This window comes from Cavia porcellus, unplaced genomic scaffold (genome assembly GCF_034190915.1).
Source record: "Cavia porcellus strain 051 isolate PalLab524CR breed Dunkin Hartley unplaced genomic scaffold, mCavPor4.1 scaffold_25, whole genome shotgun sequence".
Taxonomy (NCBI): Eukaryota; Metazoa; Chordata; class Mammalia; order Rodentia; family Caviidae; genus Cavia; species Cavia porcellus.
The window spans coordinates 14,031,890-14,056,689 of NW_026947508.1; the positions used below are offsets into that span (position 1 = coordinate 14,031,890).

At 43.0% G+C, this 24,800-nt stretch overlaps 2 long non-coding RNA genes across 2 annotated transcripts; one reads left to right on the top strand and one right to left on the bottom strand.

Annotated features, from left to right (window-relative positions):
* Nucleotides 1-550: 550 nt before the first annotated feature.
* Nucleotides 551-4,113, bottom strand: LOC134472937 (uncharacterized). The gene is made up of 3 exons (XR_010042970.1): nt 4,045-4,113; nt 1,619-1,679; nt 551-688 (listed from the first exon to the last, which is right to left on the bottom strand). It is a non-coding gene; the product is annotated as an uncharacterized LOC134472937 (long non-coding RNA).
* Nucleotides 682-21,418, top strand: LOC134472936 (uncharacterized). Its single transcript, XR_010042969.1, has 4 exons — nt 682-3,622; nt 5,457-5,616; nt 18,683-18,814; nt 18,894-21,418. It is a non-coding gene; the product is annotated as an uncharacterized LOC134472936 (long non-coding RNA).
* Nucleotides 21,419-24,800: the final 3,382 nt, after the last annotated feature.

The following is a 24,800-nucleotide window of genomic DNA, read 5'->3' on the forward strand; positions in this document are numbered from 1 at the left end:
AAACTCACTCCAGGCATTCTGGATAAACTAGTGCAAGTGGATGACTCGTGCAAGGCAGACTCTTTTGGGTCTTAGTAATTTCTAGTCATTGGAACCTTAAGTGGGACAGAGTGCAGACCAAAAAAAAAAGTGCTGATTTTCTTTGGAGACAGAAAACTGTGGTTTGTTGAAGCAGCCTTGGCTAGACAGCTTAGATCAACTTTTTCCACCCCTCAGCATCGTGAAAGAACATGTATAAGAAAAGGGAGGTAGACAGACCACTAGCAATCCACTTCTTTTTAATACAGTCCAGGGCTTCAGGATACTTTCCTCTGAGGTTAGACACAATCGTCTGGGGGGTTTTGGGTTTGCTTTTCTAATGGGTACCTGGGAGAAATCACCTGCCTTCTGCTGGACCAGTTTGTATCATGTTCGTCAGCAGGAGTCTTGATCGGAGCTGTAGAAAGGTGTCTTGCATGCACGCCAGCTGCTGGAGTTTTATGTGCGTACTGGGGAGAATTCATGTTCAGTGCATGACGCTGGCCAGCCAACCACCCGCCAGAGCTGGCAGGACTCCCCAGCGCTTCTCAGGACAAGCAGCCTTGCTGCTCCAGGTAGTATTGTCCAACAGGACCTCAGAGCTGGGCTTGAGGCCTCCTGCTGTGTGTTTCCATGGAAACCCTGTACTTTGTACACCTTATCAGATTACCTGTGAGGCAAGGACAGTGAGTCACATAATTAACTGTTAGCATAGTGTCTGAGATGTGTTACAATGTGAAGGAAGCTGCTCAAATTGGGAACCTGACTCCAAACCCAGTCATCCAGGATACAGACCTCATTCATCCACATCTTCCCCCAAACTGTCATTTCTCTTTGCAAACAGACATTGCAATGTTCCAAATGAACTCAACCCCTGGATGCAGAACTGACCCAGGAGTGGTAAGTGGCAGGATTTCGAGAACAGTCCTTTGAAAGATTAGAATAAAAGGTCAGAGCAGGACAGTTGTGGTAGCAGCTATGAACCCAGTTACTCATGAGGCTGAAGCAGGAAGATTAATCGAACCCATGAGTTTGGGACCAACCTGGGCAACATAGAACTTATCTCTTAAGGAGTTCAAAGCATTAAATAATGGGAGGCTTTTACATACCATTGGTAATAAAATAATAGGACATAGTTATGGGTTAATTGAAAGGCATGCAAACTTCATGTAGTCTGAAAACCAGAAAATGTTGCCAATAGAAATTAGAGACCTAAATAAATATTTGTACCCAATTTATGGATTGAAAAATTTAATGTTGTTAGGATGTTTGTTGTCCCTGAAGTGATTTATCGAGTCAATACAATCAAAATCAAAATACCAGCAAGTTTTGGTATAGAAACTGACAAACTGATTCTAAAATTCATGTGGAAATATAAGTAATATTTAAAACAATCTTGAAAAAGTAGAAAGAAGTTAGAGGACCTACTACTTTATTTCAAGACCTGTGATAGAGCTGCAGAGAGCAAAACCGTGGGCCACTGGTGTAAAGAAAGATACACAAAATAGACTCACTATATAGTCAAATTAATTCTTGACCAAATGCTATCATAATTCAATGGGGGAAAATATTGTATGTGAGCAACTGGAGATCCACTTACAAAATGATGAATCTTGACCCTTGCTGCGTACACAAGCAGTAACTCAAAGTAGATTGTAGGCCTAAACATAAAAAACAAAAACTATAAAATTTCTAGAAGAAAACAGGAGAAAATCTTCATGACTTCTTAGGATAGAAAAAGCACTAACTAAAAAGGGAAAAACAATAAATTGGATTTGAAAAAAATAAAATTCTGCTCTTCCAAAGATGCCATTTAAAACAAAGGATTTCAGAGCCTTATAAAACATCACTTAAACACATATAGCAACAATGTGGTCGTACAAGCTTGTCATCTCAGCCCTCTGGAAGACTGAGGAAGGAGGATCCATGTTTGAGCCAAGGCTAAGGAACTTAGCAACTTAGCGAAATCTGTCTCAAAACAAAAAATAAAAAGGATTTGGAATATAGCTCAGTAGACGGGCCCCGAGTTCAGTCCCCAATATAGAAAACAAAACAAAAAACACACAAGGACTTTGCATATTTTTAAGAAGAAAGTTATAGTGTCTCTGCTATATGTTTCAATCCAACTAGACATATCAACCTTATTTTCTGTTCAAGTGGACCAACAGAACATGTAGTATTAGAGGGTCATTCTTGGGTGCTGGGGATTTAGCTCAGCGGCATAAGCACCTGCCTTGTAAGCAGGCGGTCGTGAGTTCGATCCCTGGTACCGGTAAAAATGAAAAAGACAAAAAAAAAAAAAAAAAAAAAAAAGAGGGTCATTCTTGAAGTTTTAACTCGCATGGCCGAAATAGAATCAGTGCCAGTTAGCCAGAATGACTGCAGATTGCGGTCAAAAGGGAAAACATTTGTCCAAAACATCTGAACAAGTGGGGATGAATACTTGGTCCAGCAGTGAGAGTATTAAGTGGGAAATGTGAATCAGCATGTCTGAAGCCAGACAGACTGGGAACAAAGTGTGAAGGGGGAAAGTGAAGGGCATGCGAGGTCAAGGTGATTCAGCAGTGAGGCTCCAAGCAGTGCAAGAGACGATGGACCCCATTTCGTAGGTGCTGCCTCTTGACAGCTTAAAACTTCCAGGCAGAATGAGACATGTGCAATCTAAGATTTTTAAGGTCTGGCACAATTTAAAACCTCTACCAGTTAAGCAAATTGATTGCTAAAGATTTCTTGTCAGGCACCTGGACAGCTACCACTGAATTTCTCTTGAGCTTTAACCTTGATGCCTCTTCATTCTCTGGCACTCACTACCTTTGACTAATACAGACATAGTGGTGCTAACAAGCCACATTTCTCCAGCCTGCAACTTCAGTGTTTATCAGTGTAGTAAAACTCTTTTTAGGGCTGGGCCATAAATATAGAGATGATATTCCTTCTCCATCCTCTCCTTCCTTCCTGTCTCGAGGAACATAGTCTTTCAGTACCAGGAATCAAACTCACGGCTGCCTGCTTACAAGGCAGGCTCTTATGCCACTGAGCTAAATCCCCAGCCCCTAGGAACATAGTTTTTATTGTCCATCTTCCCATAAGGTCTTATTACTGTCTCATCATGGGACTGGGTTTTGACCAATAGTGTGCGGGAGGAAGTAACGCACTGCTTCCAAACACAGTCGTCACAAGCTCCTTAAGTCTGACCTATGTCTCTGTTCATCAGCCAACTGCAGGCAGAGGAGTTAAGGGAGGACTTCAAGATGGAAGAAGCTTGCCTTCCATGATAAAACACCAAAAATATCCAATCTTACTGTGTTTGAAGGTGAGGGAAACACTTGTTTACTTTAAAGAGCTACTAAGAGTTGAGGTTTATTCCAGGAGCATTACCCTAATGCAAGTCTATGGAGCTCTACCTCATAGCTTGAAGGTTCTACAGGTATCTGAAGGGTTTTGTTTTGTTTTGTTTGTTTTATCAGTACCAGGGTTCAAACTCACGACCGCCGGCTTGCAAGGCAGGTGCTTATGCCGCTGAGCTAAATCCCCAGCCCAGGTATCTGAAGTTTGGACAAAGATCACTTAGCTGCATCAGTGAAGAGCCAGAATTTGGATGGAGGTCTGTCTGATCCCATAGTCTATGTTTTTATTTTTAAATTCCTCTACCTTAACAGCAAACAAAGAGGTGTCTGGATATTTTGAGTGATGATCATAATGATGATAGACTCTAGGGTCATGTATAATTTTCTCTTGGGCACATCTTACTAAGTATTACTACAGAAATTTCACCATTTCCCACAAACCAGAGAAGTTGAATATAATGACACCCTGTAATCCTTGTTTTTATGTCAACATCATTCCCAAGCACTCAAAAGAGAGTAGTTAAAATTATTACATTTTCTCCAGCCTACAACTTTAATGTGTATCAGTCTGGTAAAAGTTTTTTACGGCTGTGCCATAAATGTGTGGATAATATTTCTTCTCTAGCCTCTCCTTCCTTCAACCATTTCAGTTCAAGACTTTGCTCTAGGGCTCTCTTACCTGAATAATTTCATCTTCTCCCCACTATGGTGAAGGAGCAGATACCCCAAACCTCCTTTAATATTCGTGGTTTCTTTATCTGTAAAAAGCAGGTGTATTAGACAGCTTTCCCAACACTGAGATGCCATACCAGAGGAGTGGTTTAATTTGGTTCATGGATTTAGGGCATTCAGTCCATGGTAGTTCCAAGGCAGAAATATCATGGTGGACAGATGACAGGACTGCCATGGTGAAGCAAAGCTGCTTATGGCATTTGGAAAGCAGAGCATGGAACAGCATCACTGAGAAAAGAGTGAGGAAACGGGTGTAGTGCCCAGGGTCATGCCTCTGAGACCCACCAGTCACACCCAGAAGTGTGTTCCACCAGTCCCCTACATGACTCCCAAGCCAATTAAGTTGATGCAGTCAAGCTTAACCTTCACAAGGGGTAAGATAACTACTGTCAGTAGGTCACTACTGTTGTTTAATAAAATAGACAATAAGCTAGTGCCTATTTATATGCTATTAATTTTTATGGATAGTCACTGTTCCCCAATCCAGTCTGCATTGTTGGTTTATACCAAGCACAACTGATTCTTGATATTTTGTATACATTACCATATCCATCATCCATGTATTTTATACCTGATTATCAGTGTCAACTTCACATATCTTTGACTTTACACTCCAAATAGGCAGAAAACTTGTTGCTAAAATATTTATTGGTCTCAAGAAACATTAATTCATTGTCTTTCAACCACAATAAGAAATCACTGAGCACTTTCTTGCAATCTTTGTGAAGAGAGTGAGTCCTGGAATAAGACTTTATTTCTGTACAAGAGGACCATCAGAGAGTTAATTTTAAAGTACATCTTAATATTCTTTTAAAAAATAACATTTACCTGCAGGACATGGTGGTGCATGCCTGTAATCCCAGCGCTTGGACATAAAAGCAGGATTGCCATAAGTTTGAGATCAGCCTGAACCATGCAGTGAGCCTTGTTTCTAAAAAAAATAAAAAATAAAAATAAAATATTTTGCAACTAGCACTTTAAATATCTGACTACAGAAATACAAGCTAATTAAAGACAAGTTGTAGAAAGGGGCTAGGGATACAGCTCAGTAGTAGAGAACTTATCTAGCATTCTCAAGGTCCTTGATTCAATGCCCAGAACTGCAAAAGAAAAGATAGATAGATAGATAGATAGATAGATAGATAGGAAAATACCAAGGAAATAATCACCATTATCTTCTTAGAATCTAAACATCTTATTTTTCTTCACATAACCAGGGCTGATCAAAACTTATAGTGTGTATTTAATTTTTAAAATGTGTTACAGTAAAAGACACATTGCCATTAATCTCCCTTGCTTAGCTCACTGTTCTTTCCACTTTGAAGCAGTTCTGGACATCCTCTTTCGTGTTTTTACAAGGTTCCATAAAAAAGTTCGGTGAACGCTGTTGCAGAGTGCCATCCACCAGAAAGGCAGGCTCATAAAAACATCACATATGGTGCATCCTCCTCCACCTACTTCCCAGGATCTGGCACCGTAGGACTCTGGCTCTTCCCCAAAGTCAAAACGGCCATGAAAGGTAAACATTTTGAATTGATTCAAGACAGAGGTAGCAATGATAGCACAAAAATTTAAACATTCCAGAACTGTCTCAGAAAGTGGCAAATATGATGGAGTTAAGTGTGTTTGAAGTGAGAGATAATAGTCTGGGGGGGTTTATAACAATGTGTCTTTTATTATAATTTTAAAATTGAAATATTCACCATAATTTTTACTCATATCTCATTCAGTCTACAAAAATAGATGGACACCATTTTTGTGATCTGCTTTTTTCTTACCTAATAACACATCGTGAATATTTTACATAGTATTAAGGATTTTCATGAGACTTTTTCTTGGAGACAGACTCTTACTATATAATGTAGGCTGCATTTGTGTAGCCCAGACTAGCCTGGAACTCGTGGCTCTTCTCCTGCCTTAGACTCCTGAATGCTGGGAGACTTAATTTATACGGGTGGCTTAGTATCCATTGCATAGAGGAATCAAAAAAGAAGCAAATCCCTAGTATTTTATAGTAAGGTTATTTCCCATTTTTCACTCTTACTGGCAATAAACATCTCTATATGTATCCTTCTGCTTATATTACTAATTATTTGCTTAGGATCCACAAGTTGAATTTAGTATCAGAGAAAGAGCACATTGTCGAAGTTTTTGCTATCTGTCGTCAAATTTCCTTTTAAAGTTGTAGAAATTCACAACTCAACAAGCCTTGTATAAGAATGCTATAATAAAGGCTTTTGGCCAAGACAATGATTATGAAAAAAATAATCAAGAAGATAAGTATTTGCTAACGGCTCGCCCTCGGCAGCTGTGTTTATTTGTTGAATTCTTTTGCCATGTTCATTGCTAGACACTGAAGGTCCTTTAGACCCTTAGTTTATTTAGTCCCTCTTTAAACACCCTGAAACTTTAACCCAAATTTTATCCGAAGGAAAAGAGGTTTCTGTTAAATATGGTTTCCAACTTGGAAAGCCAACCCAAGCATTTCCATCTCCTTTCCCAGTATGGACCACCTCTGTGAGGTTTAACTGCTGAGAATCCATTGAAAAAGGATGCCAGCTGCTTGGGTGCAAAAAACTTAAGTGCTTATAGGAAATGAGAGAAATGGTTTAGGGTGAAAGAGTCATGTTCCAAGGTACTAAGGAAAAGCCAGTAATAACCCAAGGGCTTGGAGTCTCTTCTTGACCTAGTCTGATAATATCACTATGGTGATGGTCTCCACAAACAGTTGCAAAATAGCAAGATGAAAAAAAGAACAAGCAAGTTCCACCCAGGAGATCTGGAGTTATTTTAGGGACCAAGGCAGTGTCATCTGGGGTAAATATGGAATGCAAAATCTGTTCTTTTAATAATCATCCTCCTCCTCTTTTGTGAGGCTGAACAAAGGCCTGGCAAATCTGTCCTTTGTGCTAAAAGAGGCACTGACCCAGCGTGCTCAGGGTTGAGGAGAAAGTACAGCCAAAAGAATGGAAATAATGGTTAATAACAGATGCTAAGATTCTTCTTTTCACACCGCTGGTTTCCAAGACCTGAATGAGCCTGGTGTGGAATCCAAGGGTGGAATAAAGGAGATGTTCCCAGGAAGGCTTGGCCTGCGCCAGAGGCTGGGATCAGGACCCCGGGGAGCCGAGCTTGGTTGTCTGCCCCTGACCTTGATTCCTAGCCCAGAGGAGGTGCACAAAAGCATCTTCAAAATCACTTTCCGTCTCTGGGGTGTCACCATCTGCTGAAGATGACATTTGCCACTCCTGTCCTCATGCTAGTCTCTCTGAACCCCTGACTCAGCGAACCCCAGTCCAAAAAAGCAGAACTAGCTGCTTTTTTTTTTGCATCAAGAAGAAAAAGTCAGGACATGCACTTGCTGAATTCTTCACGACCCTGAATCACTTCCTCTTCTCACTTAACCCCTTGCTCTTCCGCTCTTCTCCTTACTCCCTTCTCTTCTGGATTGCCAAAGTGTGAGTGGCACCGTTGTGTGAGGATCAGCTGCAGGGATGGAACTGCAGCCATTGAAAGCTGGCCCAGTGTCTGGCAGATAGACAGTCCTCCGTGTCCTCTGATAGAGCTCGTTCCAAAACCTCTCACCTATCCTAAAATGAACATTTCTCCAGCAGTTCTGAGGCAGGGTTCCTTCTTTCAACAAATATTTTTTGAGCATTCTCATGGAACAGATCTTTTGCTAGGAGCTGGAGTTACAGGATGAGCAAGGTCCCAGGATCATACATTCTTGAGGGAGAAATTACATTGTTGTAGACATAGTGTCTGAGTACTGAGCACAATCTCTCTCCTGTCACAGAGCCTCCTCTGATGTTTGGACATACAATCTCACTTCCTCTTTCCTCTGTTTTAGTTTTTTTTTTCCCCTTCACTGACCATCCCAGGGTATTTTGTACACTTCTTTGCTTCCTCTCTGTCAGTCTCCCCATGCAAAAATATATCCTGTCTGAGAATATTTTTTCCATGGTGTTCACTGATGAATTCCCAGCATCTAGAACCATCCTGCTGCAGACAGGTCTTTTCACATATAACAATATACCCTAAACTGGATAGCTCACAACAGAAATTTTCACAGTTCTAGAGATTTTGGAATTCTAAGATTAAGGACCTAGCAGATTAGACAACTGGCCTGAACCCTGTTTCTGGTTTATAGATAGCCCACCTGGCTATGCCCTCCCATGATAGAAAAGGAGCTTGCCCTCTGCTGTATCTTATAAACACATGAGTCCTAAACACGAGGGCTTCTCTCTCAAAATCATTTCTCCATTCCCCACCTTCCAATATGCCATTACCCTTAACATACGAATTTTGGGGAGATACAAACATTCAGATCATAGCAAGATGCACAACAAATACATGTTAAATCAATTTGTTTAATAAACTCTGCAGTCTGCTGGAATGCTCTTGAAGAAATCTCCAGGGAATGAGTGAGGAAGTCTAAGGAGTCATCATAACCCAATACAACTGTCCAGAGCTCGCGGTTCACAAAACCAAGAGGGGCACCAAGATGAGCGGGCACCTTCACCTCTCAGAGCCCTGATTCCCTCCTTGTGAAATGGGAATCGTGACGCCTGTCTTTAGGGACTGTTGAGGTGACTCAATGAGATAATGCTTGTGAATCACCCAATGAGAGACCTGGCACATAATAGTTGCTCCGTGACTGGGGATGAACACTGTTGTTTCTTATTTGAGCTTCTTAATTCTGTGCAGATATTAGTAGCACAGCTGTTTAATTGGCAAGGAAAACAAGGCTTGCAGAGCCTTAGCAATTTGCTTCTGGGCACCTAGGGAGAACTAGACTCACCCACAGGAGCCCAATTCCAAACCTAGCGCCTTGTCTACAAGCCGTAGCTACCAGCACTAGAAGAAGAATACATCTTACAGGCAACTCCAGATTCCCCTGTCATCCCCAGGTTCAGTCAGTCTCTCCAGCCACCCGCTGTGGGCTGGGAGAGAAGCAAACCTGAGGGGAGGTTGTGCATCTTATTAGTGGTGGATGGTGCTGCTCCCACCCACCTCTCCAGCGCATCCTGCAGTTTCCTGCAGGGCCTCCCCCAAGTTTCCCTGTAGCCTCCACTTCTGTAATGCCGCAGGGACCCTCAGCCTGCCAATGTTCAGACTCACAGGGGTTCTGGTCCAACCAGATGGGCTGAACCATAAGATCATTAACATAAATCAGAAATTTTCTCACAATTGAGAAGTCTTCAGAGCTACTAAGACTAGCAATTATGAAATTTCTTCAAAATAATTTCATATTTTCAAAACTGTAAGAGTGTTAGTTATGGTATTGTTTTTCCCTAGTGAAAGGCAATTTACAATGTCCAGCCCTGACAATCTGGAAAGACAGATGATAGTATTCCCAGTTTATCAATGGAAAAGTCTAGGCTCAAGAATGAATGGTCTTGGTGGAAGTCATATATGTAATTACTAAGTGGTGAGGGCTTGGTATTCAAACCCAGGTCTGTCTGGCTTCAGAGTTCATGCTCTGGGCTAGAAATGTAACTCATTGGTAGAGCACATCTTCAACATGCACGAAGCCCTGAGGTTCATCCCCAGCACCACGGGAGAAGGAGGAGGAGAAGAACGGTGGAAGGGGAGCAATAGGAGGAGGAGGAGAAAGTAAGAAGAGAATAAAAAGGAAGGATGAGGAAAAAAGGGAAGAATGAGGAAGGAATGAATGAATGAAGGAGAGAAAAAAGAAAAATAAGCTAGCTCATAGTTTTTCTGCCACACAAAAATATGGATGGAGTTAGTGGTGGGACACCTATCTCTGCATACCTCTGGAGAAAAATAGAAACAATCTAAAAACACAAAAGCCTGCAGGTCTAGCTCTATGGCAGATCACGCACTTAGTTTGCTTAGTATGGTTCTATTTCAGTATCAAACAAAAGACAAAAATAAAGGGATGGTTATGTGTATTATAATGAGTATTGTCAGATTATTTTGCAGTTATGGAAAATAATACAAAGAATATGATGAAAGAAAAGTACTTATGATGAATGAAAAGTGTAAGTTACAGAATGTATACCCATGGAGGTTACAGTTTATAAGTATGCATAATAAATAAAATGTGTCTGTATAAAGCACAAAAGGAAATACATAAATATGATGATAACCGTGTGATGGGATTTGGAGGGGATTTCCCCCTTCTACTTACTGTAATTTTTCTGTAATTCAGTTATATTACTTTTGTAATTTACAGATTTAAATATTTTTTAGACTTCTTGAGGGAGGTGCTGGTGCACACCTGTAATCCCAACACGTGGAGACCAAGGCAGGAGGATTGTCGTGAGTTTGAGGCCAGTCTGAGCTGCATAAGTGAATTCAAAGCCAGCTTGCGCTACATAGTGAGATCTTGTCTCAAAAAAAAAAAAAAAGAAAGAAAGAAAAGAAAAAAAAAAAGTCATCTCAGAAATCCTGAGGCTTTGCACAAGCAGTACTTAAACCAGCAGGCATGGTTTTAAATTGCTTGCTAGTTAGATGAATTTCTTTGAGCACCTGCTGCAACCCTAGAGACCCATCTGCTTCCAAATCACAGCCCTTCCTGCTTAAGCAAGCAATCGGAATTGCTTCCCACCACTTCCGTGTTTGTCTGCTAATGCCACACTCCCATCTGCAGCTGCTCTGTCCAACATGGCGGCCATTGCCACCTGTGGACCTGTGAATAAGTTAATTTAGATAAATAAACAATTCAGTTCCTCTGGTATTCTTACTGGTCATACTCCAAGCACTTGATAACCACATTAACCTAGTGATTACCATCGTGCACACCACTGATACAAATCTTTCTACCATAGCAGCAAGCTTTATTAGACTGCACTGACCCAGCATCTAGGCTGAACACAATATAATACCTAAAACTTTGGCTAGACAAAACATTTCCCAGCCACTTGTTATCAATGCATTGACTAGACAATGGCTTTTCCATCCTGAGATTTAACTCTGTATCTCTATTCTGAAAACATTCCCTTTTTGGAGGGTAGGGGAGTACCAGGAATTGAACTTAGGACCTCATGCTTGCGAGGTAGGTGTTGTGCCGCTGAGCTATATCCCTGCCTCCCCTGTCTCTATTCTGGAAAGTTCACAATTCAAGGAAAATTAAGGATGGCCTCTCTCTGGGTAGATTTTCCATTTTTTTCCCTCTTCAGAGATTTTTGCATGCTAGGCAAGTTTTCTACTCTACCACTGAGCTACCAGCCCAGTACTAATCAAGTTATTTAAAAAGTGCATTACAAAGTGAAGATTGATCATGCAGGGTGGAAGAAGAAGGAAGTTTAATTAGATTACTGCTTTTTATTATGAATTTTATCAATAAGTTACTTACTGAGGTTTTCTATGTGCCAAGCACTTGCCTATATTTTTATCACAATTAATTTTCACAATTCTGCAATGTATGTTTAACTATATTCTAGTCCAAGATAAAGATACTGAAACTCAAGTAATGGAACTTGCCTAATTTCATAAGCTGGAATCTATACTTTCAGACACCAAAGCTTGTGTTCCTCTTTCTAGTGCATTAAAATACAAGCCTTCTGGAAATTCCAAATCTCTCAGAAGGATTCTGATGGGTCCTGCTTGAGTAACAAGTCTACTGCTAGGACCAATCACATTGCATGGAATGATTGGTGACCATATTTGGTCAGACTTACATAATTGTCCATCCGTGTACTGGAAGGAACAGCCACTGACAGTCCTAACAGAACCACCTAAGACCAAGAAAATGAACTTGGCAAATAAGAAGAATGAGGTAGATGGAAGCTACTGTTCTTATAGGGAGACTCACTTGCGCATCTTACTCGGTTTCCAAATTAGCTCAAGGAGAACAATAGTTACAATCATTACTAGCTTTTCCTGAGAGCCTACATAAAATGACTTGTGCTTTTCATGTGTATTATTGTAGATGTTCGTACTTGTATCTTCATTATTGTTCAAGAATATTGTTCCTACTTCTTGCTTTGGGTAGAAATAGCAGCTGTGGTTTTCTGGACATTCAGACTTGGTCTTCTAGGTTCTCTGCGGCCTGTGTCTCATAGCTGGCTTGCCTCCTGCATAGTGCTCCAGTTTAATTCAAGTCATTAAGATATTCAACATCAACTGCTTTCCCCTGGAAGCCTGCACTCTCTTTTTGGGAGTTAAATGAATGAAACTTTCACATACAGGATTACTCACCAGATTGGGTGCCAAGGGGCCAATTCTAAAAAAAGATTGGGTCCAGCCTCAACACTGGACAGATTACCAGAGGATGAACCAGATGCCCTCCAGAGGGCCCTGGAGAACTGGGAGGTCTGTGTTTCAATGGTTCTGGGAGAAGGAGGAATGTTCCCAAGTCATGGCTTCTCCTTGGATTGGATCCAGCCTACAGAAGAGGCCGCTTGGGACCCAAATTGTCTAAGTAAACACTGATTCCTTGACGAGTTTCCAAAATCAGAAACACAGCAACTGTTTGGTTTGAACAGGCTGTGCTCTGTAAACCACCGCTTGTGTATCACCAGGGCTCCATGTAAATATTTTAGCTACAGATTGCAAGAACACGACTTTTTTTTGGAAATCCCATCACTTCATTGCTAGACTTATGAATTATGTGTTGTCTCTATGCGTTGTTAGACTCCAAATGAATTATGTGTTATTTCTATTTGTTGGGAGGTCCAATTCTCTGATTTTATTACAAGCATCTCAAGATGTGTCTGTACTGAGACCATTGGGGTTTAGGGAAAGCCCAATAAATAACATACCACTTCTTCCTGATTGAACTCAGCCCAAAATAAAGTATACACACAAGAATAGAGTAGGTAGAGCTCAAAATGTTTTATTTCCAGTAAAGTTGCTTGTAAAGAAGTTGGCTTTGAGTATCTAAGGAACTGTACTTTCTCTCTTTAGACTATAGAAGACTTAGCCATCTCCAATCAGCAATAGCTCTGAATGGGAGTTAGACCCTGTTGTAGTTAGGGGTTGTACACAGAGAACAATTAGGATCAAGACATGGAGTTTATAATATTATTTTTATAATGGTCACCAGGAGTTAACACAGGAAAATGCAGGAAATCTATCTGTAACACCAAAGACATAGATTATTTAGTCAAGAGCCTAAATCCCATAGCAATGTCCCAGATGAGTCCAGATAAAAAGCCAGAGCTCAGGACAATGCCTCCCATGAGTCCAACTGAAGGTCCAGAGCCCACAAGAAGGACTCACGCCAGTCTCTTATGGATCCATGCTGGGAAGACCCAAGAGTCAGCGGTGGAAGCCAGAAAGTCTGTGCCAGCAGGATGAAGGAGCTGTGCTAGTGGGATGAGGGTTCTATGCTGGAGCCGAGAAGTCACACAACAAGGACCAGGGCTATCCTGAAAGGCACCACAGCCATCCTCAGTGACACGGAGGCCCTGAGCTCCTCCGACGATAAGCATAGTCAGGTACATGCCAGGAAGTCAGCGTGAAGAGTTCATTCAGGAGACCAAGCAGCACATGTCTTCCTCTCCAGAGCCAGGAAGCAATGCTCAATGTGAGGACCAAAGCTTCTCCAGGAGAACCAGTGGCTTAGATAGCAACTCACAGAAGAACCCACAATGCCTCCTTAACACCTCAACCCTCCACATCTCCCTTCTTCTCCACCTATTTATCCAGGCAACTTTCCTCCAGTGGAGCATCTTCGCTCAATGCCATGCTGATGTAATCCAGCTGGTGTTAAGTTGACCACAAGTTCTTAAACCATAACAGACCTGTAAGTCAGGAGTTGAAACTGTGTCATCCAACTGAAGGAATGGAAGAGATGAAGATAGCCTAAAAGAAGGCAAGAAGGCACTGTCTCAGTCCATGCTCTATAGCTATAAGAGAATATCCAAGATGAGTAACTCATAAAGGAAGAAGGTTTATTTAGGCTCATGATGCTAGAAGTCTAAGAGCACAGTGCAAGCTTCTGCTAAGCATCTGGTAAAGGATCTCATGGAGATTCAACTTACGGCAGAAAGTGGAAGGGCAGGAAGGGCCATGGAGAAGGGAAGAGGGAACAAAGTGGGAAGGTGCTTTATCACAGCCTGTCCTCATAGCAACTAATGCACTCTCACATGAACTATGTGAATCACTTCATGAAGGTAGAGTCCCTACCAACAGACCTCTCTTAAAGACCCCTCCACGTCTCAATACCTCTACACTGGTAGTTACATTTCAACAGACGTCTTTGTTACATTTCTCATTGCTGAGATAAAATGCCCAACACCCAAAATTAAGGAGGAAAGGTTTATTTAGCATACAGTTTGTGGAGGTTTAGTCCATAATCAACTGGCATATCGCATATGGCAGAGGGACAACTGTTCATCATGGCAGAGGACAACAAGAACAATGAAAGAGTGGAGGACACAAGCCGCTTTTCCTCCCTGAGAGTGTAAGCAGGCTACCTTCCCTGGATGGGTGTAGTGCTCACATCACATCCCCGCCCTCCTCTTGCATAGGGTCATGATGTTTACAAAGTGAGGTCCCTGGCCCCCTGCTGGGTCACCTAGTTAAACTTGTTCTAAACTTCTGAAATTGACACAACAAATTAATCATTACAGCATCTTGGACTGTAAACAGCCACCCTAGAGGATGTCCTCTACACCTCAGGATGCAGAACTGCAGAGTTAGTTAAATTTCTAAGTTTCTCAAGTTGACACAAAGCATCAACCATTACAACAGAAGAGGAATGTGACAGCACATGCTGTAATCCCAGCACTATGAGAAGCTAAACCAGGAGGATCACAAATTTGAGCCCAGCCTGGTCAATTTGATAACTTTGTGAGACCGTGCCTCATAAAAAAAAAAAATAAGAAAGAAAGAAGGAAGGAAGGGATGGGTATATAGTTCAGTGCACAGACCATGAATTTAATCCACTGTACCACCAAAATAGTTTTTTTTCAATGAGAGTTTTGACAAGGACAAACCACACCCAACCTGTCAGATAGTGCTTCTCCACCCGAAGGAAACGGGACAGAGGACCAAGGGCAGCTAAGATGCTCCTGTGATGGACGCCTGCCCCACGGAAACGTGAAGTCAGAGAAAGGGCAGCTTGCCACCAATCCTCATACTGATGAACAATGAGGCAAAGCGCGGGCTGCAGACTCCAGACACTGCCTTGTGACTGAGGAAACACAACTGCCTGAATTGGGAAGCAGAACCTGACTGTGTCTGAGGAAGCTGACTTCCAGCGTCCAGTTTCACCGCTGGTAACAGGCCTTTTTATGACCAGAAAAACTAAGACTCAGGAGTATTGTTTCCCGATTTCACCCCTCAAGTGGCATCATCTGCTTCGGCTGGTTCCTGAGGACACTCCACTCCTGCCCAGCAGCCCCTCCGTCCTTGAGTGAGGCAGACGAGGCTTACCACCATACACAGTGCCAAGAGCTTTGCTTTTATATGACCGCCAGCGCGGTGCAGCATCACCGCCAACACAGGAGTAGTGTGCTATGCGATCATGTTACCAGGGCGTAGGAATTTCCAATTCCCTTATCATCTGGCTTTTTGAGACAGTGTCTCGTTGCATTGTGCAGGCTGTCCTTGAACTCATGACGATCCCTGAATGCTGGGATTACAGCTATTCCTTTATAATCTTACAGGATGACTGTCATACATAGGTTATACCAGGTGTGATCCAAATATGCAGTGGATGTTTAAAATAAAATTTTTATTATAAAAAAAAAGTTTCTATTGACCCTCCCCAAAATTAGTCCCCTCCTATTTCAAATACTACCCTATCACTGTTGCTGCTTTTGGAAGTTCTCTTTTATGTGTCTTTATTGCACTATTATGGTGTCCTGAATTGATTCAAAATGTTTACATTTCATTGTCCTTTTGACTTTGGGGAGGAGCCAAAGTGGCACAATGCCAAATGCGGTGAATAATGGGGCTGAGGACCTACCTCGAGGTTTTTACTCTCCAGCTTTTACATGAGATGGCACTCAACAGCAGCGATCACTGTATTTTTGATCATACCTAGTAAAGACATGAAGGAGGGCTTCCAGAAAGTGGCAAGAATGACAGGGTAATGTGTTGAAACAGGGGGGACATTTTGAGGGGAATTCATGGCAATGTGCTTTTACTGTAATACATTGTAAAAATTTAAACATTCACCATATATTTCAATCACACCTTATATATATCATATATCCACCATTGACTGAAACACACCTTTTTTTTTTTTAATTTCTTTTGTCTTTTTCCTTTTTATCGGTACCAGGGATCGAACTCACGACTGCCTGCTTGCAATGCAGGTGCTTATGCCGCTGAGCTAAATCCCCAGCCCCTGAAACACACCTTTTTCTCCACCCTAAATCTTCAGAATCTGGTGACTGTTTTTGTACTTACAGGACACTCAATTTGCCCTACCATATTCTGAGGGTTTAGTAGCTGATATAGGTAGTGGCCACCACACTGGGCACACAAGGTTGTAGGCTAGGCCATCAGAACTCTGAAGTTTTCATTTTTCTGGATTTTCTGTATCTTCACATATTGCCGAGTTTTGGGCTACAAGCAGACATTTCTTAGACACCAGAGCAATGTGTTCCTGGTTCCGCGGGACTGAACCTGACAAACTCTTCTGATGTTTCATTGACACTCAGAGGCCTAGATCAACCATGGTTAAACTGGAATTGACACAGAAGTGGGATAACTGTTCCTGATTATGCTAATCAGGACCCTAGGGATGGGATCCATTCCCCAAGCCTCATAGCCTATATTCTGTGCAGGGTAGATGACTTTAGGGAGCCTGGTCCACCCTTGGGAATGTTCTAGCACCCAGAAATACCATCCAGTGTGTTCAACATCTCCAGCAGTCATGGGACAAGAAAGCACAAACTCCTCAATGGGGCATCTTCAGCGACCTTCGCAGGAGGGAACAGAGCCCTCTTTTCTACAACCCAGCGTGAAGCCAAGCTGTTTGCAGATCCAGTGGAGAGTGCTATGTAGGTGACACAGCTCAGACACCTGCTCTGCCCACCACTCGTTAGCTGTGGGATCTTGGGCACAGCAGGAAACTGTTTTGGTAATGTTTCCCATTTGTAAAATATGACATTATAACAGGAGTGGTCACCCATTAGCCTTCTTTTTAATAATATTTTACAAGGCAGGCTAACATATAAAACAGATGAAGCAGAGCTTTCCTGTTCATAGCGAGGACAGAGACCTGGTCTTTCCCTTAGAGACCGCTGAATCATTCTCCAACAAACACTTATACAGTGGTATCTCAGTTTATGAACTTAATTAGTCTCACACTTTGGGAAAGAAGGGTGCATTTGGTTTGTGTGGGGAGGATGGCCTTGGTCATGTTTGTCACCCGATGCAGAGTTTGCAAATGGAAACAAAATTTTGCCAAACACTTTTGTTTGTGAACCGAATAATGTGCAAACAGAAACATTACTAAAGTGAGACATTACTGTTTTGTGTATGCTGGGTGTCCAGCTCTGTTCTAAGTTTCTTACAAACTTTTACTACTTCATTTAAATCCTCTTAATAACATATGAGGTAAGCATTATTATGATTCACAATTTCTACGCAGCCATTGACAACCAGAAGAGTTGAGTAGTTTGCCAAAAATCAAACAACTAGTAAGCACAGAGTTAAGATTTCAGCCTAGATAGTTCTGCTCCAAAAGTCACGTTTCTGTCTTCTCTAAGCCCTGTGACTCCACAGACTGGGATGTAGCCCTTGGATTAGATGATCTCTAAGGTCCTCTTCAGGTTGCCTATCTGTCATCCTACCAAAAACAGTCTGGTTTGTTGCTTTTTTGTTTTATCAGAGTGAAATTTCCCAGTGCAGAATTCCATACATGAGTATGAGGGCAGCAGTGATGGGCAAGTGATGGGGAGACCATGCCTCTTATTGTTAACCTTTTGGCTATTTGTCTCTATGCCACGACTGCAGGGGGAGCATATTGTCCTAGCTTCCACTCAAGGATTCATGGGGGGAATAGCCAAGAACTTTAGTAGCCAGATTATTCTGGAAAACTTATATGATGTGCCTAGGGGAGTTAGCATCATAGAGAAAGAGAAAGAAAAGTGGTTACTGTGGCTGAGACAAGGGCAGAATGGGGGGATTGTTGCTTAGTAGGCACAGTTTCACTTGGGGATGGTGAAATATTGTGAACCGAATAATTTGCAAACAGCAGCATTACTGAAGCACAGAGTTTCACTTGGGGATAGTGATGACGGTAACGCAGTACGTCTACTATTTATTCTTGCATTGCAGGGAAGGGAAGTGAGGCACAGAGAGATGAAGTAACTTGGCCAGAGTTACACAATCAGCAATTAGTGCAATTAGGACTTAATCCAACGGACCATCTTTTCCACTAGGCGCGGTGTGCATGGTGCCTGAAAGTCTTTTAGAAACTCATAAATTGTTTTATTTTATTGTGTTTTAAACATTTTCAATGTATGTTTGCAATACATAATGAATACATTCACTGTGGAATATTGGTATGTATACACATTGACTCTAGACCCTTTTTTACTCCTCTGTCCTTTCAATGATAATTAATGTAGAACAGTAAATTCTGTTTGGATTACTTTCAACTGCATTCCAACAGAGTCAAATACAATGTTTAATTTTTTATTTTTTTAATGGAGGAAAAGCACCCACAGAGGCAAGGTTTCCTAAGGCTTTGAAGTCAAGGACTTCACTCCAGGCTCCTGCTTACCAACTCCAAGAACTCCAGGTGTTCTGGAATTCTCAGAGATAGGACGTCTGTATGGATTCAGGTAAGTTACTCCCTTCTGCCTCAGTTCCCTACTCTGTAAAATGGGAAGAATAAACAAGTGTGTGGTTTATGGTCCTAAGATTGCAGAGCAATTGTGCACATCACCTTCCCAGCGTGCCTGAGGCTCAGCGAGGACTCGATCCGTGCAAGGAGCCTTGTAGCAGCAGCAAAGCCTGCACTGTCTCCGAGAGCCAGCTGGCTGACAACTCCAAAGTCACAACACCTCATCAGGCACAGCAGTCATTCCATAGCATCTTCACAGCAGCCTCCGGAGAGGTGCTGACGGAGTCTTCAGCCGACCAGGCGAGATCCCCACTTATAAAAGCTTCCAGACCTCCGCAGTAATTTCCCCCTCTCTCTGCTACCCTGGGGCCTTTTCCATCTTAGCTCTATTTCTCCAGCAACAGGACAGAAAAGACTCTTGTTTTGAGCAAGTGTAAAAGAAGGAGCGTAGACTTGGACCACTCAGGAACTGGCTTTGCAGCCTGACTCTGCCAGAAACAACCTGGGAGGAGTCAAGTCAACCTCTCTGAGCCTCGGTGGCTGGTTAGACTACAGGATGGCGCCATGGCGACATATTAGTAACAGTTGTCCCACAATTACTGGAGTGTGATGGTGTAAACACACGCAGACTTTGAGATCAGAGTCCTTTGGGTTTACTCTGGTCTGAATATTTGTGTCTCCTCAAAATTCATGTGTTGAAATCCTAACTTGTAGAGTGGTGGCTTTAAGATTGAGAGGTTATGGTTCTTGAGAGTAGAGCCCTCATGGAAAGGATTAGTGTCCTTTACAAAAGAGGCACCCCAGCCCCCTTTCCCATGGGGAGATACAGTGAAAAGGCCATGCTGAAAGTGGACCTTAGCAGACACTGGAACCTGCGGATGTTTTCTCAAACTTCCTAGTTTGTAGAAGTGTGAGGAATGAGTTTGTCAGTCACAGCCTGCCAGTTTGTGGTGTTTCCTTGTAGCAGTCCAAAGGGATTGATGAGCTCCACCATTGACTCTATCCTTTGAAGGCACAGGACCTCCCCTCTCTAAGTTTTTCCCTTTGTCAAATGGAGAATAGTGCTACCTCTTACAAAGGCGTTTTTGGGAAGATTAGAGGAGATAATTAGACGTGAAGCTTTGCTCTCCTGGACACAAAGACCGCTGTAAAGGTCAGTAATTATTTTCATTATAGTTTTGTTATTTCACAAGCCCCATGGCATATAGTATGGTTTCCCAGCTGCATGTGGTAGATGCTCAACGAATAGCTGTGGAATAAGTAGATGGATGAAGGCGTGAATGAAAGAGTCACCAGCATTCTCAGTCTGAAACACTTTCTCATGCCAAATCTCTGTTGCCTCAGTACCCCTAGAATCTCAGTAGCCTCAAAATTTTCAAATTTTTTATTTCCCCCTGACCTGATCAGGTACATTTTTTTTTTTAATCGGTATGGGGGATTGAACTCACGACTGCCTGCTTGCACGGCAGGTGCTTATGCCGCTAAGCTAAATCCCCAGCCCCTAGGTACAATTTTTGACATAGCCTTAAAACATGGACCTTACTTCTCTGTTCTTGGTGAACTTGGTGAGTTATTTCTTTTTGGGGGGAATGGGGTTGAGACAGCAGGGTCTTTCTGCATATTTAAGGCTCCACAGCAGTCTTCCTGCCTCAGCCTCTCGAGTGCTGGGATTACAGGCAAGCACGACCACACCTGACAATTACTCATTTCTAACAGAAAATAAAGCAGGAGGAACAGTGTGGCACTCCTAAGACGAGGTCCTAGAGACCTTAAGGCTTCCAAATTGGTCTCTCTCTTGGACGGCCCGCTCAGGGAAGGCAGCTGCTAGGTTTTGAGCATGCTCACACGGCTCAGTGGAGCTGACACGTAAGGAGACCAAGGCCTCCTGCTAGCAGCCACGTGAGTGAGTGCACTATCACTGAAGCAGATATTTCAGCTCCAGTGAAGGCTTCAGATGACCACAGCCCGGGCCAACAATTTGACTGTAATCTCCTAAGGCACCCTGAGCCAGAACTACTCAGATGTCCCACTACCAGTTTCCTGACTCACAAAAACTGTGAGATAAATAAATGTTTTCAGTTGTTATGTTTGAGGATAATCCATTTTATGGCAATAGAGAAAATTAGCACAATCTGTACAGGTATTTTTTCCCCACTGTGATACTGGGGATTAAACCCAGGATCTCACACGTGCTAGGCAAGTACTCTATCCCTGAGCTTCATTCTTCGCCCCTCCTCCGACACGGCAGATTGAATCCAGAGCCTTCACGCTGATCTACCCCGTGCTGTTTATTCTTTCATCTGTCTTTCATTTTGTTCTTTAACTTATTTATACTCCAGGTTTCTCACATAAGAGGAACCATACAGTGTTTTAAGCTTGTGTGTCTGATTTATTTTACTTAACGTTAGGGTTTCAAGGCGCATCTATTTTTCTACAAATCACACAAATTTATCATTCTTTATAACACAGTAGTATTCCATTGTGCATAAATATTGCATTTTAATTGTTCATTAATCTACTGATGAACATAGGCCAGCCACTTCCAAGATTTAACTGTTATGAATTGTGCTATTGTGCTGCTATAAACATGAGTATGCATGTATCAGTGTAATGTGATGCTTCAAACTCTTTTGGAAGATACCCACTAGGAGAATAGCTGGGTCCAATGAGTTTCTTTCATTCTCTCTCTTTCTTTTTTTTCTCTCTCTCTTTTTGAGGACTCTCTGTACTGATTTCCCTAGTGGTTCCTTTTGTATCATAATCTTGCCAGTATTTGTTTCTAATTTGGTTTCTTGACAGCCATTTTCATAATGACCAGCTATGCTTAACATTTTTTTCATGTATGTATGAGCCATTGGCCCTTCTTAGTTTTTTGTTGTTGTTGTTGTTTGAGACGGGGTCTTCCTATTGGTTGGTATCCTTGAACTCATTATGTAATACAAGCTGGCCTCAAACTTGCAGCAATCCTTTTGCCTCTGCCCCCAAGAGCTGGAATTATAGGCATGTGCCAGCATGACCAGTATGTACCTCATCTTCTGAGGAGTATCTGTTCATTTCAGTTGCCTGTCTTCTGATTGGATCTTTCATTTTCACGCTCTGCTGTTTTTAAAAAAATTTTATTTTGAAACATGGTCTCCCTAAATCTTAAATTGCTCAGGGTAGGATCAATTGGCAATCCTTCTGCCTCAGCCTCTCAGAGTGCAGGGATTATAGGGTGTGCCACCATGCCCAGTAGGATAGTTATTCTTAACAAAAAGTGGAATATAGGGCCGGGGATTTAGCTCATAGGCATAAGCGCCTGCCTGGCAAGCATGAGGTCATGAGTTCAATCCCAGGTACCAACAACAACAACAAAATAATAAATAAAATAAAAAGTGGAATAAATACTTTTGTAATAATACCTGGCTTATGAAGATTACAGACTGTTCATTCTCTGTATTGCTCTATGACTATTGAGAAAGCCTGAATTGCATACTTTGCTTGTGGGGATCCTATTAGACCATGCCTGCTAACGGGTGACAGAAGCCCTCCTCCTTGAGAGCTCGGATGAACTGCACCCTGATATAATGTTGCACACCGGAGCTCAGGGGTCTTGGTATCCCTAGATCCCTGGCTAGAGGAAAGCGTCAGCCTGAGGGAGCTGTAGGCGTCTGTCCAGGCAGCAGCTCACATTTGGAAGCATCTTGTTGTCTATTTCAGGAGGGCTCATCTCAGAGAGACTATTCCTTTACTAATTGCTCCCATGCTGTTTTAACAGCAGCTAATCCTTCCACCTTATTTGGAGATAACTTTAGAATCCTTTCCCTGGCTGGTCGGGGCTCAGCCCTGACTGGAGAGAACTCCCAGAGGCCTTTGCACAGGAGGCAGCTCTGGCTGATGCAGAAAGTGTTCATGCCTGACAAGCAGGCTCTTCTCTTGCAGTGAGGATGTTAGAAATTGGACTGTCCTCAGGGTACGCTGGTGACTGGGACCACTGAGTTTAAGAGACTGCCAGGGAGCACCTGCTATGTGCCAGAAGGTGTAGACCTGGTGAGGACCCAAAGGAGAGTGGGCAAGAATCAGCCTCGAGATTCCTGGTCTTGTTGGAGGAGATGAGCAAGGCACACAAGAGCTGCAATTTGAAGCAGTAAGCGGAGGTGTTCAGACACCCAAGGTGAACAGGGAGAATGGAGGGAGGACATTCCCAGGCTCTTGGAGGCCAAGAACCTGAGTGGTTGGGAGACAAGAGCAGAGATCACCTCATGAGGAGGCTGGGGGAGGGGTTTCTAGGCAAAGGGAAGAGCAGAAGCCATGGCTACCATGAAGTGGGGAGTGGCAGGAGGAACGCAGAGTCCCAGCGGAGGCTGAGTGAGCAGGAGGAGGCCAGAAGTACAGCCTGAAAAGAGTCTTGACTCTCCCTGGAGGGCTTGGACATCGTCGTGGAGGTGAGGAGCAGTCAAGGAAAGCTTCCAGCAGAGGACAGGGCATCAGATTGGTGTTTTAGGAGGTTCATCCAGACAATCACCTGGATTTGGGGGTAGAGAGCCCAGGGAGGAGGTCTGCTGAGGGTCTGGAGTTAGCCTTGGGGATGGAGAGGAAGAGACAAACTTGGGGAACACTGAGGCTTATCAGCTGTGAGCCAAGCACTGGGAGGGACAGAGGCTTTCCCAAGGCTTTAAATGCTACGGCAAGACTCCTCCGAGTTAGCGATAACTTCTGTGGGCTGGCAGGATGTAGTTTCTCCTCCTCCAGCCCCTCATAGAGTCTATCTTAGAGCATCAACTGGAAACAAGACTTGATATTTAAAGGACGAACTCATTAAATGAAGCCCACGAACCCACACCCAGCTTATTGCAAAAATCCCAATGCAATGGCTGATTGTTTTCTCTATTTTTGCTCTTGTCCTACCCTGGGTCTCAGTCACCATCCTCTCTTGACTAGGCTCCTCCTATAGCCACCTAACTGGCCTATTCCTTTCTACTCATTTCTGCTCTTGACCTCTAATCCAGACCCCACATGGCAGCCACTGGGGTCCTTTACAGTTACACATTGGATCGTGTCATTTCCATGATTAAAATCCTTGAAAGATCTTCCATTACTCTTAGAATATACTCCCCTTTCCATAGGCCACCAGGCCCATGAATCTGTGCTCTGCCACCCCTCCAAGTCCTCCAGTCCTGCCCATCTTGCCCACCGTGTCCCATGGCCTGGCTTCTTGCTGTTGGCCAGATTCACCAAACCATCCCACGCAGAGCTATTCACTCAGCACCTAGTCATTGTCTACCTGGCATGTGCCATGCATGGGTCTTCGTGCTGAGCATATAGTCAGGAACAAACTGCATGCAAATCCCTGTCTTGCAGAATTTATATTTTAATAAAGACCCCTGCAAACAAGGCAAATACATAAACATAGTGTCAGATGAGAGTCAATACCAAGGAAAAAGAGAGCAAGCTTGGAGAGGGGACTGGAGGTGCTGGGGAGTGGGTTTTCAATCGTAAGCATGGTAGTTAGGGAAGGCCTCAGCGAGAGGGTGACACCTGAAACCTAAAATCCATGAAGCGACGTGGAAGAAGAACATCCTTGGCAAAGGACAGAGGGTACAAAGCCCTGAGGCTGAGACAGCTCTGGTGCATCCGTAGCAAGGAGCCCAGCAGGGATGGAAGGGACCAGGAGGGGAGATTAGGGAGGAGACAGGTGAGCCCCACCGGCCAGCACAAGAGCATTGGATCTTGGGTACTTTTACAGAATATCCCACACCTGGCCCCAGCTCTTCTCAGGCTGGCCTTGCAGGTCCCAGAGAGGCTCTCCTGGGTCAGCCTCATACTTCACCATCACGACAGTCTCTTGTGTTCATGATGAGTACTGAAATACGCCACTGCTTGGTCTATTTTCACTTACCCTTTAACCATAACCCCAGCATCCCCGAGGATAGGAGCCCTGTCTGTCTTTCTGATCACTGTAAACCCAGCCCTCAGCCAGGGCTCATTACATAATTTGCTGTGCA